This window comes from Sinohyriopsis cumingii, chromosome 7 (assembly GCF_028554795.1).
Source record: "Sinohyriopsis cumingii isolate HCF-2022 chromosome 7, ASM2855479v2, whole genome shotgun sequence".
NCBI lineage: Eukaryota > Metazoa > Mollusca > Bivalvia > Unionida > Unionidae > Sinohyriopsis > Sinohyriopsis cumingii.
The window spans coordinates 36,130,815-36,146,947 of record NC_142967.1 but is presented as its reverse complement, the minus strand read 5'-3'; the positions used below and the strand labels follow the sequence as shown (position 1 = coordinate 36,146,947).

Here is a 16,133-nt window from a genome sequence, read left to right as displayed (position 1 = left end):
CTTTAAAATTCTAGTATTATTGTGTGATTGTCTGTATGTAATTTAGGCAACAGAGTAATGTGGCATTGGTCACGATCCTGTTGTGAAATGTGTGGTTGAATGTACGGTGCATTTTTTTAGAGTCCCGACTCTCAAAACAACTGCCGTATAACCTATGTCAAGAATGTCACCTTGAGTTCATCTTTAAAGGTTCTTTGGAATAAAATACGATTTATTATATTTTGAACATCATGGAAAGCTCAGTACTGAGAAAAAAATGTAGAGAATATATAAAAGTAATTGTGACCTGATTCCATTTCACAAAGAGATATTGTCAAAGGTTTATGTAAGCTGAAACATACCCTGGAACCGAGGGAAAGAATATAGTCTTGATATTTAAGGAAACATACCTCATTAGTCAAAATATTTGTTGCTTTATCCTGAACACTGCTCAAAGTGTATCACTTCATTTCTTTTTAAACACATTGTTCAAATTAATTTGTTATGAGCTGACCTAAATCAAACAATATTAGTTGAGATTATTCACATTTCGTTAAAAATATTACCAGACTTCCAAAACGTAAATACTGTCATTCTACGCTTGACAGAGTTACTAAAGCATAGTCTAGTACATTTAGGCCATGTTAGCTACACACTATCATCGAATAAATCGTCGCGCGTACCCAATAGACTTTGTTTTAGGAGGCAGGGTCCAGTTTCATAAATTGGCCCCTGGCAAATTTCTAAACTTGAGACTACTGTGTGTCTGTTTCAACTATTATCGTTTATAATTTAAAGATATGGATATCTTTGTGAATTGGGTGTTTCGGGCTTGTGTTGTTCTTAACATTGATCAGGGGATCATGCATAAACATACTGTTGTAAATGTTGAATGTCACCAGTGGAACGGTTTTAGAAATAGTGATGCATATGTCATGTTGCTTGATATAATTTGGTGAGAAGAATGACAGTTTTAGCACACGATATATTCGCCACCTTCATCACCCCACTGTGAAGTTGACATAAGAGATTCATATCTCCGATTTGGGTGATAATAGGAAATGTTCCAGTGTTATGTATATATCTTGAAATTACATGATAATAGGTTTTCCTCTGTAATTCTTGTATTTTCACTGAATGTTAAAAGTATATAAATATCACCCTTTTTCTGTTTCAGGTCTCAGTTTGCATGGTAAAAGATTGGGATTAATCGGTTAATCATGCTGAAAGAAACAATAATTTCAATCTCATCCAGATACTCATTCAGATCTAAGTCCACAAGAGAGTGTCTTTGACGGACAGATTTAGCTTCCGCATGAGTTGTTTTATGGTACGTGCTTATTAAAAGCCAAGCAGGTGAAATGCTTTTTACCTTGAACTGAATTTTCCACTAAATATTTGCTCTGTACCGTATCTTATTATTTGCTATGATTTTGTAAACTCCAGAAATCAATAAAGTTAGTTGCAAGTGAATAGGTGTCTGATACGATATTTCTGTGTTAAATTATATTGGGTAGTTGTATATGTGTAATCAACTTCAGTGGCTATGTATCAAAGAATGTATTTGATATGTCACTTTGTAAGTTTAAAAGGGTCCCACACATCAGTATATCAATATTCCAGCATGGTCTAATGTTAATACACTAAATTGTGATCTCTACAGATTAGCTACAATGTTGTTGTTATCCCCCACCCACCCACACACACACACAACTTTGATGCTGCTATTAGCATCTCCAGAATGATGATGAAAGGTTGGGAACTGCTTGTTTAATATCAGTCAAAAAGTGCTTATAATGCTTATTATTTACATAATGTTTGATTTCAAAGACCAAAAGAATTGCAGGTTACAAACAGTTTGAAATATTTCAAGAAACTCAGTCATAACCCACACTATAACTAATTCAGTGCTTTTTGCCTCAAAGTTTTCTAAAAGCTTTATGCCATTTTTAGTTTTGGGCACAAAACGTTTCCCTTTATACCATTTTGACATAAATCATTTTCAGCCAAATTATTAAGGTGCCAGGGTCCAGTTTCGTAAACTGACTTCCGGCTAATTTCTTAAATTAAGGCTATGGTGTGACTTTTTCAGCTGTTATTATTTACTATTTAAAGATATAGATATATTTGTGACCTAGGTGTTTTCGACTTGTGTTATTATGAAATTGATGTCAGGCATGTACACCTTCCATAGTTACCCTGCAGTATGTTGATAGTGAAATGCCAATAGTCGGGTAGAAAGAAGATATAGCCTCCCATTTCAGTAAACACATGGGTTTGGGGCAAGTGGAATATCTCTAAAACGGTTTAGATGACAACTATTTTCAGTTGCATCAGCCTGTATAGTACACACCGATTTGCAGAATTGTCAACTTGGAAAAGGGCTTGTGTTTGGAATGTGAGCATCACATGGTGTCCAAACTGAGCTTCGGACAATGAAATTGCAGATATAAATTTGGGGCTGGGGTGAATAAACTTCTTCTGCTATGAACTGCCATTGACCTCTCTGGTAAAGTGGATAATATTATTATGCTTTATTTTAATATAGGTATACACAAATGTTGACCTTTTTCAGCTCACTTGTGCATTTGATTTTTTATTATTTTTTTATACTAGGTGGCTGATTTCGGCATTAAATTTGTACATAAGAACTGGCCACTGCCCCCTTAACACCGCCAGGCACGCTATTGTGTTTCCACCGCGAGGTTCTAAATTTAGATATCGCTACTATGCTCGTGACCTGAATAATTAAAACCGGATGCAACTTATTGGACCTAGGAGTGTAAATACAAAACAGTATTTGGCACTGTTTAATGACAACCAACATGCTGGAGTACCCCGTGATTATTCGTGTTATCAAACTTTACTTTGTAAAATAGGGCACGCAGGTACTGTGAACAGAACCTTATCTGCCAATATAAATTACATTTGTATTCACATATTTATTGTCTAAATTTGCTGGACATATTTTACTTCATAGACGAATAGTCTTTGTTTATTCGTTCCTGCTGAAAGAGAAGGTCAGAGAGTGTATTTAAGATAATAATCAACAAAATATTTATTTCAAAAAGAAACGATTCAAATTGAAATGTATACATTACGTCGTTAATAATTGCAGACATCGTCAGTAATGTACTAACGGGGGGGTGCTGTTGTGGTGGTTGCACTGGGCATTAAATAGTTATGTTATGTCTCAGAGATATCACAAAATAACAAGATCAAATCGCATTTCGGAATGCAGCATGAACACGCATATTCTCTCAAAGCAACTGGTGTTATTGTATGGCGCTTTATGGCACTGTCAAACATGGTATAAACTAGCGCTAGTCAGTTGCAAATCTCTATGCTGCAAATATATATGGTCATGTAATATTTAAACTGTAAATAAAATGAAATATTCAAGACAATATATTAATGAAATGAACGAACTCAGCGACGACGTGAAGCTTTCTTGGACGTATTCAGCATTCGATAGTTTTTACAGGGCTGCGTCGTGTTCAAAGAACGAACTGTACTCTCTCTCTCTCTCTCTCTCTCTCTCTCTCCTTCTTTGTTCACTTTTATAAATAGATTTATAATCAATGTGTAATCATAGCGATAAGCCATCACATTCTACGGAAATCGTTCTCTCAGGAATAAGATAGAAATCATAAATGAAAAAGACCTCTAATGCTAAAATAGTTTATCTCTTATCAAAAGAAATGTATCAACTATGTAAATATCGAAAACATTGCTAAATATCTAACATAATTTCGCAACAAATTATTAATTTACATGGCTAAGACAATTGTCAGATTTGTAAGGAGAAATAACACAAAGAAAAATCAACACGTGCATTTGTACGTAATGCGGAAATTGAGAATATGAATCACTTTTAAAAAAACGACAAGTACAAAGGGCTTAACATAGTGAGAAATAAAAACATCCAATAACGTGCTACTCATCATTTTCACATAAACGTTTGTACAATTATCCTAAATAAGAATATTTATGCATTGCTTTTTTGGCTACATTATCGACACAAGAATCTTGCTAAATTGAGATCGTCACATATAACTTTGAAATATTCATCTTATACAAAGTTTGATGAGGCATACGTTTGCTTTAATTCCATCTGCCTAATTAAACAAATTAAACCATCTTTTCACAAACGTTCTACCAACACCATAATGTTCACATATATGGTAATCAAACTACTTCACTATTCTCGTAAGTACCTTTGAAATTCTAAATGATTAAACCTATGTTACACAATTAGCCGCTTGAAGGTCTATGATACGTTGCTAATACATTGATATAGTAACGATGCTCCTATAATGAAACCAATATTTTGCATATATTTAAAAAGGCATAGGCATATTGGTGTGGTCTAATTGAACGATTGATTGATGATTTGTAAAATATCAAAAGAAATAACCTACATTAAATTGATCAGATGATTTCAAAATATTTGCTCAGTTTATTGTCAGTTATATATAAAACAAGGATAAAGATAATAATATATTACAATACTCCAGAGATGAACAGATTCTTCATATAGAAAATAAATGAGCACAATGCAATAAAATAAACAATGTAATACGATTCAAATTGCTTGCCAGCTAACTGCTTTCAAAGAAATGCACCTAATGTATATTCTGAAATTACTTTCTGGTTTGTCATACCATACACTTTGTCGGCGATTATTCAAACTCTCGTGTCCATCGTTGATTATCGCCTTGGGGATTTGTCAAACGCATGTTTTCAGAGGTGTACTTCAGTGGACACATAAGTTATTACAGAAGGACCGCTTCGTGTGGCTTTGTAGTCAAAGCGTCCGCCTCGGATGCGGGAGGTCAGCTGGTTCGAACCTCGGTCGAGTCATACCAAAGTCTTTTAAAAATGGTTCTTCCAGCTGCCTCGCTAGGCGCTCAGCATTAAGACGTTAGTGTTAGTAATGGCCGGCCTGGTGTCAGGATACTGTAACTGCGGCATGATGCCACAGTGCTAGACACCACTATAAACTGCCACAATGCAGACATCGTAACAATTTGACTAAACAATCTAAACCACACATATACATACACACATAAGTTATTACAGAAATGGAAATAAATTTGTATTCACATTTTGGGAAAATGCTTTATTAAATAAAGTAAATGTTGCATTATGTTTAACATAGCATTGTCTGTACTATTTCTAAATGTATTTTACACTAATTCAACATTGTTTAAATAGTATGGTATCACTTTATTCATATCTTGTTTGAATTATCAGCGGGTCTTCCTTAATGCCCTTCTTTATAAAAGTGTTACCACAAGAAGAAAGTAGATTCCGTAGCACTCCATCCACGCTCTCTGATGTAATAAATCGTCGCGTATACCCGACCATTCCTGTTTTCACATTGTCGGGTATGTTAGTGTGTTGCTATCGTCTTGATCTAACTTTAGAAATAGTTTATCAGCTGACGACCTGAATAAGGGGGAAACGGATGCAACCTGTTAAACCAGTGATTCATTGTACAAAAGAGATGTTTGCACTGTTTAATGGCAGCCAACGCACTAAAAAAAACCATGTACTTTATCAGGGAATAAAAAATTACCTTGTCAAATCTGGAATGCGAGCTCTCTGAACCAAACCGTATCTGCCAATATAAATGAAATTGTTGTCTGCACATATTAAATTTGATAAAATTGATGAACACATTTTATTTATCTTAATTATGTGCATTTGTCTTTTGCATGGATATATAAAGAACATTGTATATTGCATAAATTACAATAAGTCGTATTCCCTCTATACTGATACAGCACAAGGATAATTGTCAACAAATAATGATATTTTCAAAACGGTGATAGTTCAATTAATACTTCTACATTTATTGTAGACGGTTAATTAATTACAGCTGGCAGTAGACTTGTACTTGATGAATGGTAAAATTATATATTTGTCTCACTTAAGTTATCATATTAATATTAATTATTGTTTTGCGACTCGAAGATGACAAACCGGTTTAGAGTGTAAATTCAACACGAACATTTGCTGTCTCCTCACATATATCAGTTATGTTCACAAGTCATTCATGGAAAATGTTAAGCAAGATTATCCTTTCTTAGCTTTTTGTCCTTGTATGATTTAAATTGTCATCGCCATAAGGATAATCTTAACCGTTACGTTATTGCTGATCGTTCCCTACTCAAAATTGACGGTCATTCACATTTTAGAATACATAATCGCTTCACTTGTGAGTGCGTGCTTTTGAAAGTAAAAGACATGCTTTGTCAACGCTTGAGAAATACCACACTTTAACCTGAAACAAATTCTGCAAATATATTTAAGAAAACGTCTTGTCATCAAAATTAGTTGCTGCCGTATCTTCTAACTTAAAATTTGTTTTTTAATTTTTCTGTATTTAGCAAACCTGTCAAACCTCTATCGCAGTTAAAATCTAATAGGCAATGTTTATGCATGACTTTTGTTTACTAAGTTTTATATTAAAGTTTGTCTGTCATAAATATTTTAACAATATAATTGTATTCGATACTCTTTCACTCTGTGAAGGAAATAGGTTATAAGCATGACTGGATCACTTCTGCATACTGATTGATATACATTTGTTAGTTGATTTTTTTTACAATAAAGAAGTTTGGTTGAAAATTTAAACGAACTAATATTTTTTAATATATTTCTTTTCATACGCTATTTACATTTGTTACTCAGTATTTTGGGAGAAAGAAATTGGAAATTTACCACATAAAATAGATGTAGCAGTCCCATGATTTTCCCTTCAGCGATCGTTTTGGCCATTACCAATGAAAGAAAAAAAAAAGAAGAAACTAAGGAAAGCAAATAAACCAAGATTTATAAACAATTTCGCAGCGTTATATATAATTTCTTCACTTATAATTGTTTCCATCATTTTACTTATTCGATAGCATACTTGTTAGAAATATAAATTAACTGGCATACTGTCAACGTGTGTGTAACGGATTATAATATATCCGTATTTATACAAATCCCCTTGTACACATTATACTAGTGTTGTACAGCTCATATATACACATCCAGATAATTAATTTATTGTGACCCATCTGTCTTTTTTCTATCTCCAGTAATAAACGCATTTTAAAAAATATAACACGTGATGTATCTGTAAACAAAGCAGGCTGTCATCTGTCAGAGTTTCCTCAACTGATGTGTATTTATTGAAGTATTATAACTTCTGATTACATTACCACTGGGCCCTGTGGAACGAATGCATCTTAATGCAACACCGCATTATCTGAACTCTCCGGTGGCCTAGTGGTTACAGCGTCTGCCTCGGATGCGGGAGGTCGCGGGTTTGACTTATACAAATGATACTAACAACTGCCTCGCTTGGCGCTCAGCATTAAGAAGTTAGTGTTAGGACAGGTCGGCCTGGTGTCAAGATAATGTGACTGGGTGGGACATCGTGCTACATGTCTGCGGCATGATGTCCCAGTGCTAGACATTGCTATAAACTGATACATTGCAGACATCATAGCGATATGACTGAAACATTGTTAAAGCTATGTTAAAATCCAAATCACACACACACACAAACATTAGTTTGTCTTTGTTTCTTTTATGTATTTTGGACTACTCGTACATCAATTAAAACATATTTACTGATGAAACTACTTTTCAAGTTTCTCGCCGGAAATTCAACAGTTCGAAGTAAACTTTTTGTTCTCTACACGTTTGAAATACCTAACCCGCTATTCAATATCATTTTAGGCACTGCCATTTCTACCATCATTGTCCCTATATCGTCATAGGGAGCTGCTCTTTAGGGTGCAATGTAATTTTTATGCACAAATTTAATGTTAGATACACACACCTGTCCAATAGAAAACTTCATAAAAGAAAAACATGAGTTAAGTCTAAAAGGTCCATATCTTTTGTATAACAATGCAACACATAAGAATATCATTCGCTTGGTCTAACAAATCAATGGAAATTAATAGGATAAAAAGTTGTTGCACTCATCCGTCCAAATGTATTCATGCATTTTTCATGTCCGAAGGCCATTTTTGAGAACACGTGATGCTCACAGTAGAAACATAAGCCCTTTACCTGGGTGATAATTTTGAAAAACATGTACTTAATAGTTTAATGCTATTCAAAATAGTTGTCATGCAACCAGTTTATCTGAGATATTCTACCTGCCTTCAGCCAACGTGTCTATGATATAAGTAGCTAGCTCTGCTTCATAGCCGCCTATTGGTATTTCACTGGCTGTATACTGTTCAGTGACTATATGAGGTGTACATGCCAAACCGACTATTGGTATTTCACTGGCTGCATACTTTGCAGTGACTACATGAGGTGTACATGCCTAGCCGACTATTGGTATTCACTGGCTTCATACTGTGCAGTGACTATATGAAAGGTACATGCCGCACATCAGTTTCAAGAACACCACAAGCTAAAAAGACCAAATTCATAAATATGTATATATATTTAAGTATAACACAATAATTGCTCAAAATGTCACACCATACCCTTAAGTTAAGAAATTGTTCAGGGGCCAATATACGAAACTGTCCTCTGCCACCTTAGCGAGTATGTGGTTGACCGCCTGACTAATTGTATCGTCTCAAGAATGACCAATTGTGGCGAAGGAAATGAATACAGAAAACTACTGTACACAATGAGTAAATCGGTTATATTAAGATAGCGACTACACATTGGATAATCTCAAAGTTGTTTGTGGATTCATCCTTGCAAGGGGTTCAATCGTGCGTGGTATGGTACGAATGAGAGGTTAGACGGTAAATAATCGACTAAACAAGGGGCCTTCTTTTCCTTTTCCCACTCCCGCCCCATGAATTTGCCTATGAAATGAATCTTTGTCCTACAAACGCTGAAATAACTGCGATAATATTCAAACTTTCCTCCGATAAATAACAAAAGCCTAATTAATATTGTCCATTAATAAGGGTGCTGCAGAAACAGCTCAATTTTTGCTCTAGCAGCCTCATTTTTAATGTATCAAGAGATACAGTACACATATGCTTTATCCCATTTCATTCTGGTATTTGCTGTGATCTGTCTCACACATGCTTTATATCATTTCATTATGGTATTTGCTGTAATCTCACACGTTGTACCTCATTTCATTATCGTATTTACTGTGTTCCTTGTCTTACACATGTTTTACCACATTTCAGTATGGTATTTGCAGTAATCTCACATGTTTTGCCTCATTTCATCATGGTATTTGCTGTGACCTGTCTCATACATGCTTTACCCCCATTTCATTATGGAATTTGCTGTGATCTGTCTCACATATGTTTTACTTTATTTCAAACATACCTCCAAAGGGAGGAAGGGCCATTCCAATATTGTAGACTTCAGGTAATATGGTGTATAACAAGTAATATCAGAGTGATAATCGTATGGAGTTGCTGGTGACGACATGAATAAACAACCACGTGATAAATATAAAAGTTAAATAATAAAGCAGGCAAGCATTCTGACCAAAGAGAATAATTTAGGGAGAGAAGACACGCTGGAAAATAATACAGAGAAGAAAGACATAAGGAACGAAGAAAATTACAGAGAAATAATAAGGACAAAAGAAAACGCAGTAAGAAAAGAAGACGACGATGACGGCGACGGAAAAAAGAAAGAGAAGAAAACAGTGGGGAAGAAGGCGACGAAGGGAAGAGAGACCAATCAGCAAGATCGTATAATAAGAAAGCCCTCAAAAACGACTAACACAACGAAACGAATATATTGCCCACCACACCCCCACAAACATAAGGAAGAAACAGTCATAAAACTGTTTTAATTGATGAACACGTAGAAAAAACATACATATGTATACACATACAACATACACATAGCATATTATATAAGACAATCACACACACACAGATATATATATATATATATATATATATATATATATATATATATATATATATATATATATATATATATAGTGTGCATATAGCACAGGATACACGTACACATTATGATCATTTTTCTTTCCCCACCTATATACATAGCAAGCATACGCACTTAAATTCATTTAGAGCATATACATCAGTAAACCTGCATGCAAAAAGTAAACACTATGCCACAGAAAGCACAACAAACATTCATATATTATCTTGCTTGTTAGATAAATGCATACATATACATACATACACACAAATGCACATACACACACATAACATACATACATGCACACTTACACACACATGCATACGTACATACATACATGCATGCATACATACATACATACATACATACATACATACATACATACATACATACATACATACATACTCATATTCATTAGGCTAACCGCTCCGGTGGAATAGTGGTAGTGGTTAGTGCGTCCGCAACCTCAAATGCGAGAGGTCGTTGGTTCAATACCCGGCCGAGTCATACCAAAGACTTTCAAAAATGGTACTAACAGCTGCCTCGCTTGGAGCTCATCATTAAGAGGTTAGTGTTAGGACTGGTCGGTCCGGTGTCAGGATAATGTGACTGGGTGGGACATCATGCCACATGTCTGCGGTATAATGTACCAGTGCTAAACTTCACTATAAATTGCCACACTGCAGACATCGTAGCGATATGAGTGAATTTTGTTTAAAGCTACGTTAAAAATCCAAATCACACACACACACATATAAATTAGGCTTTAAATTCAACGACTGGATATCCCTCTCTTAGCTCACACTGGGTGATCCGGAATGAAAAATCAGATTAGTCTGCAGCTGAAATATAACTCTCTTACAGTAACCACGAAGTCCACATCAAGATCACGAAGATCAATAGCTTACAAAAATCAAAATATATTAATGTAGGAAAATTAGAAGCCACAAACTCTCGATTCGTATATTCGTCTATCACATATTTGTTATTATCATAAGTACAGCCCACAAGAATCAAGCAGCTGGGCGTAATTTTTACCAGCTCTAACAGTGAAACAGATGGCAGGGTAGGAGAAGACGGGGTGTTAGTATGCAGTCATGGCGCTTAATGACTGTCGCTTACTTTTGTGGTTATAAAAGGCGTCCACAATACTCAAACTAAAAAGTGCACATTTAAATAAGCTACGCATGCCAGTAGATGTCGATGAGCGACATTAATCAAAATAGTAGCATTATGCACATGCAACCCACAGACGCATTATTGCAAATCAAACACAACACTGTGGTATTGACACATACGTTAGCGAAAATCGGATAATAATGATAATACAAATTAATAAAGACATTGGTTTGCATAAAACAAAAGTTTGCGATTTACTTCTAGGTTTAGTAACGTGTTAATTAGCCAATTACTGGTATCAGTTTCTTAATCTGCGTGATTGAAAATGATTAAAATAAGGTAAAATTAATTATGCTTCATCTTATTAAAAACGCAGTTCATCATAGCGTTGACCTACATGTAAATATAGGTCATTGCTTAAGCAGTAAGACTTGCTAATTTGAACACGTTTGCTATTAAGAGATAAATACAGTCGTCAACATGACGATGTTACAACGGGCCTGTCAAAAAAAGTATCATTGTAACACTCTTAATTTGAATCAACTCTCTCTCTCTCTCTCTCTCTCTCTCTCAGCCACAGACATTATACTGTTTTCTTCATAAAATCAGCGATACTATCTTCTTTAAATCTCCACGTCGGTCTTTTTTATGTAGTCTGCTTGTTTTTTTTGTCTGCTGTCTTTCTTGAATAAAATTAATAATAACAATAATAATAATAATGATAATAATAATAATAATGAATATTATTGTTGTTGTTGCAGTATTACCATAATAATAATCAACAAATGTGCAAGGTGATGGTGATGTCTAAGAGAAGAGGTGTGTTGCTTTATGGATATATCTGTTCATTTTCACTGTACCAGTACTACGGTAGTTTCCGTCAGTAGGGTACTCACGGAACTTCACGAGGAGTCTTGAATGTCTTTAGCAGCATCACTAATAGTGTAAGATTAATCATCCCACCTTAGTTACAGCTTTTAGATTTCAACTTATACAGCAGAAAACATGCACATAGCACTTTACCTACTATGAAGGTATTGGCCATTTAATTTTCGGGGCAAAGAGAAGTGAGTTGTGATTTTCACTTTAGCTGTACTAAAATATGCTGCTATTGTGCTATAAATCAGAGCAAGATATTTTCCAGCTAATGTCAGGCACCTGCGTACGAATATTGAACTCATTGTCCCTAATATAATTGCGTTATATCGTGGTAAGTATCACGGTATATTCAGAAACACCTTGAGGCACCTTCATCGCATAACTGGTTATAACAAAGCTAGGTAATGGAAGCTATGCTTGTTTTCGAAGGACAAATATATGAAGGCGACCCGTGCTAGGCTGGCTGGTTAGGCACTGAACCAATGACACTTGAATCATAAGTCTGAACTTTTACTGTTATACAACACTTCCCACCATTACTTGGTCAATCTCTTTCAGCACAAGTAATCAAATGCTACTGGGACAGAATAATGCGGTGGGGTGTGTCCTATATTACTTGGTCAATCTCTTTCAGCACAAGTAATCAAATGCTACTGGGACAGAATAATGCGGTGGGGTGTAATTACTAAGAAGTGCAGTGCAGCTTACATAATTTCAATCCTTTGAGTGGAAACAAATTGGCTTTTAATTCATAATCTTTTAATCGTCTCCAGTCATCTTCAGTTGACGTAACACAAATATTTTACTGTAAGATAAAATATGATGCTTACTTCGATTGTTTTCGTCATAATTATCGTTACTAAACATCTACCAAAGGACAAACGAAAAACAAAACAAACAATTAGTATCAATAGTTCCCAAATTTCATAAGTCCTGCTTAACTTTCTCCGTTTAATTGTGTTCAGTTTTGCACGCATTATTTCATTTTTTAGATTAGACGTATCCTACGTTGGGAAGCTCACTCTCAGACCTAATTACCTTTGCGATAAATCTAGATTACCTTATGAGAGCAAACGACGTACATACAAGTGACCAATTCATTTAGAAAAATAAAATTAACTGATCGGACTTATATTAAAGTGCCTAAAAATATAATAAGTGTAAAACGTCCACGTAGAAAAGTAATAGCTGATTGCAAACAATGCCACTGACTTCGAAATGGACAAAAAATTTAACTCCATTAGTAAAGCCGATGGACACCGAAATAATTAGTTGTGATAGAACTCCTTTGCGTCGTATTGCACTGGCAACCAAAACTTATTACTTAACATGGATGCACATTTCCCTTTCACAGTGGAGTAAGACACCGAGGATGGGTATTTTTCTTACCAACTAAGAGCGGGAGACTGGAGTTAAACTCAGACTCTTTATTTCTTTTCAACCAAAGCATACGATGATTAATTTATTAAGAAAACACTTACATAAAGTTGCAGTTCATAACCATGAAAGTTTTCTTGATTTTATGCACATAAAGAACGTCATCATTTTCTTGAAGTGCAGTTCTGTATATGAAAATATCATACAAGGTCAGGGTATATCTTAGCCTCATACTATTATTTCACTGAAATACCATGAAAAAATATGCGTTTTGTTAATTCTCTTTTTTTATCAGAAAGTTCTCATAGAAATCCTTGTTAGCTATTCTGACAGCAAATCAGCTTCCCACCATAATAAGGATTCTGTCCTCAACTAAACAAGATTAGTAGTATGAAACCACGAATTTTGCCAAACAGGCCCTTTTTGTAGCCTTTCCACCCGATCAACAGGAAGGGTGAACATAAACCTTCCTACGAAAATGAATATACAATGTCAACAACGCTAAACCTAAACCTCTAAACGGTTAGCCTATTTTTGTTATTTTTTTCTTGACACTAGTATTTTCAAATTGGCATTGACGTTTGTATTACCGACACAGGACACTCTCATATGGTCATCACCTTTCTTTCTGCTACTGTAGCCACGCGGTCAGTAATTAAATCATTAATAATATCAAATAATAATGAGCTATATAAGCTAACCATTGAATCTCGCACATCTAAACTAACTCGAGGGATTTAAAAATTATCATCTATTCCGTGATTTTGTCAAGCAAAAATAGCAAGCTCATCAGGAGTCTCAGGTTAAATTAGCAGAAGGTGCAACACAGTTATTTAAGCAGTTACAAAGGCTACCGAAGGAGTTACAAAGGTTAGCAAAGGTCTTCTTCCTACGTTAGAGCACACCGCGGCACCGACTGGAAATATCGCGAAAAACGTCCGGGTGAAATAGCTGATGCTACGTATCTACCACAAACATAAGACATACTTGATAATATTGACTAGCTTCGTACTGAAGTAGCTGATGTAAGAGAACTTATACCAGTACTAGAACCAGAATCAGAACCGGAACCATCACATAAAATTCCACCTGCCCGATTTACCGAAGAAGGTCTCAGGAAACTTCGAGAGAAACCCTTAGCGGTTGGTGCAGTAGGATATTCCATTCATAGTACATTTTAAATTCAGAAACCTCTGATATTCAAGAATCAAAATGGCGTCCGTTCATATTTCGAACGTTACGTGGTATAACTAAAATCAGCAATAAACAAATTCGGCCTGATTTTGATGATTTTACAAACCAAGTCAATGAAGCAAGAAAATTTCCATTGCCCGGAGATATATCATCCCCTGAAACATCGACATTCAGGCCACCTCACATTTTGGAAGAAGAAGCAGCTGGAAGTGACATTTCCAATCCAGTTAAATTATGAACATGGAATGCTGCTGCCGTTGATGCAGGTAAAGTAATACTAACAAACCTTTCGCTGTGGATGCCAGTAATGATCCACATCACTGACTTAAGAACAACGGTTGTTCTCTTTGATGGACCAAGGTGGTAAATCAACGTCATTTTTGACGATGACCACAGACAGTATTCAAAGTAATGTTGCCGGGTTATTCACATGGCATATAACATCACAGCATGGAGTGTCAGCACCATGACATATATTCATCGCGTTTCAGGAACACCCCATAGTACATTCGCAGGAACAAAATCAAATGGTGTTCGACACTCTTGGGGTTAGTGAAGTTTCTTTGAGGATAAATAGACATCAAAATTCTTCTGAATATATATTATTGAATTTTCAGCACAACTGTGTTGCATGTGCTTATCATCGGTTGATGACAATATGGATTCTTGTTTGCAGATATCGCAGTGGGATTTCACAACATTATATCCGATCTATTATTTCTCTCTGGAACACTTGGATTTGTTCAATTAGTCATTGATATACATTTTCTAACTCTTGTCGCACGAGAGCATGTTGCCATACCTGGTCCACCAGCTATTCCTGGTGGTTATAGAGCAATCGCTGTTTTAGTCTTTGACAAAACAATGCTTCTTGAAGGTGTCGGTGGACGAATGAGAATAATTGATGCCTTAGTGGAGAATATGTAATTGATTACACGACTAGTAATTAAATCGCTCATGATGTTATAATGTCATATTATCATGTTAGTGTTACTCTGACTTCTGGTCAGATTAAAAAGCTGCAATCAGTATCAAAAAAGATTTCTGGAATAAAAACGTCAACTCAGGCACTTTATTAGCGCTAAACGATCATCGACTGGTGTTTGACTTGCTTTTTATGCGGGTGCTATTAAAGACATAGTCAAGATGGGTTGGATATTTCCACTTCGTGCAGCTATACTACCGTCGATAGCCGCTGAAGCCCCGGCTGTTGCAAAAACAGCTGCACTTGGTGCTGTTGGAACTGTCGCTGGAATGGCATTAAAGAAAGCAACAGGCCACAAACTAAAGACTTCCAAAAAAGGGCTTGGTCTAAGACTGCCATGAACTCCAACATGGTATGGTCGATGTCTAAGACGGCCCAGGACAAGTCGCTAAATATGCTTCCCTGTCCAAGCTTGATTTACTTGATGCTGCTAAGATATTAAATATCAAAACTTTAAAAGATGTTGTTATGCATAATCAATTACCAAAATAACCATACCGTGTTGAAACCGGTAACATTAATCTCGGTGGAAGTTCTGGTCCAGACACTCATTTGGGTTGCATATGATGTTGACCCACTTGGAGTTCTTGGTTTTATTTATTCATATGGGGTGGCGCCACCAAAAGAATTTGTAAAATATGTCGGCAGTGATGTACGAAATGTGCCAATCTGGTATTGAACTTTACAAACACAGATAATAACTGAT

The 16,133-nt window shown here is 35.5% G+C and overlaps 1 long non-coding RNA gene across 2 annotated transcripts in view; it reads left to right on the top strand.

The window, feature by feature from the left end:
* Positions 1 to 1,452, top strand: part of LOC149795018 (uncharacterized) — a 127,273-nt gene extending 125,821 nt beyond the window's left edge. For both annotated transcript variants that reach the window (XR_016422082.1, XR_016422081.1), the window contains one exon: positions 1,157 to 1,452. This is a non-coding gene — a long non-coding RNA (uncharacterized LOC149795018). The remainder of the gene's footprint in view (positions 1 to 1,156) is intronic.
* Positions 1,453 to 16,133: the final 14,681 nt, after the last annotated feature.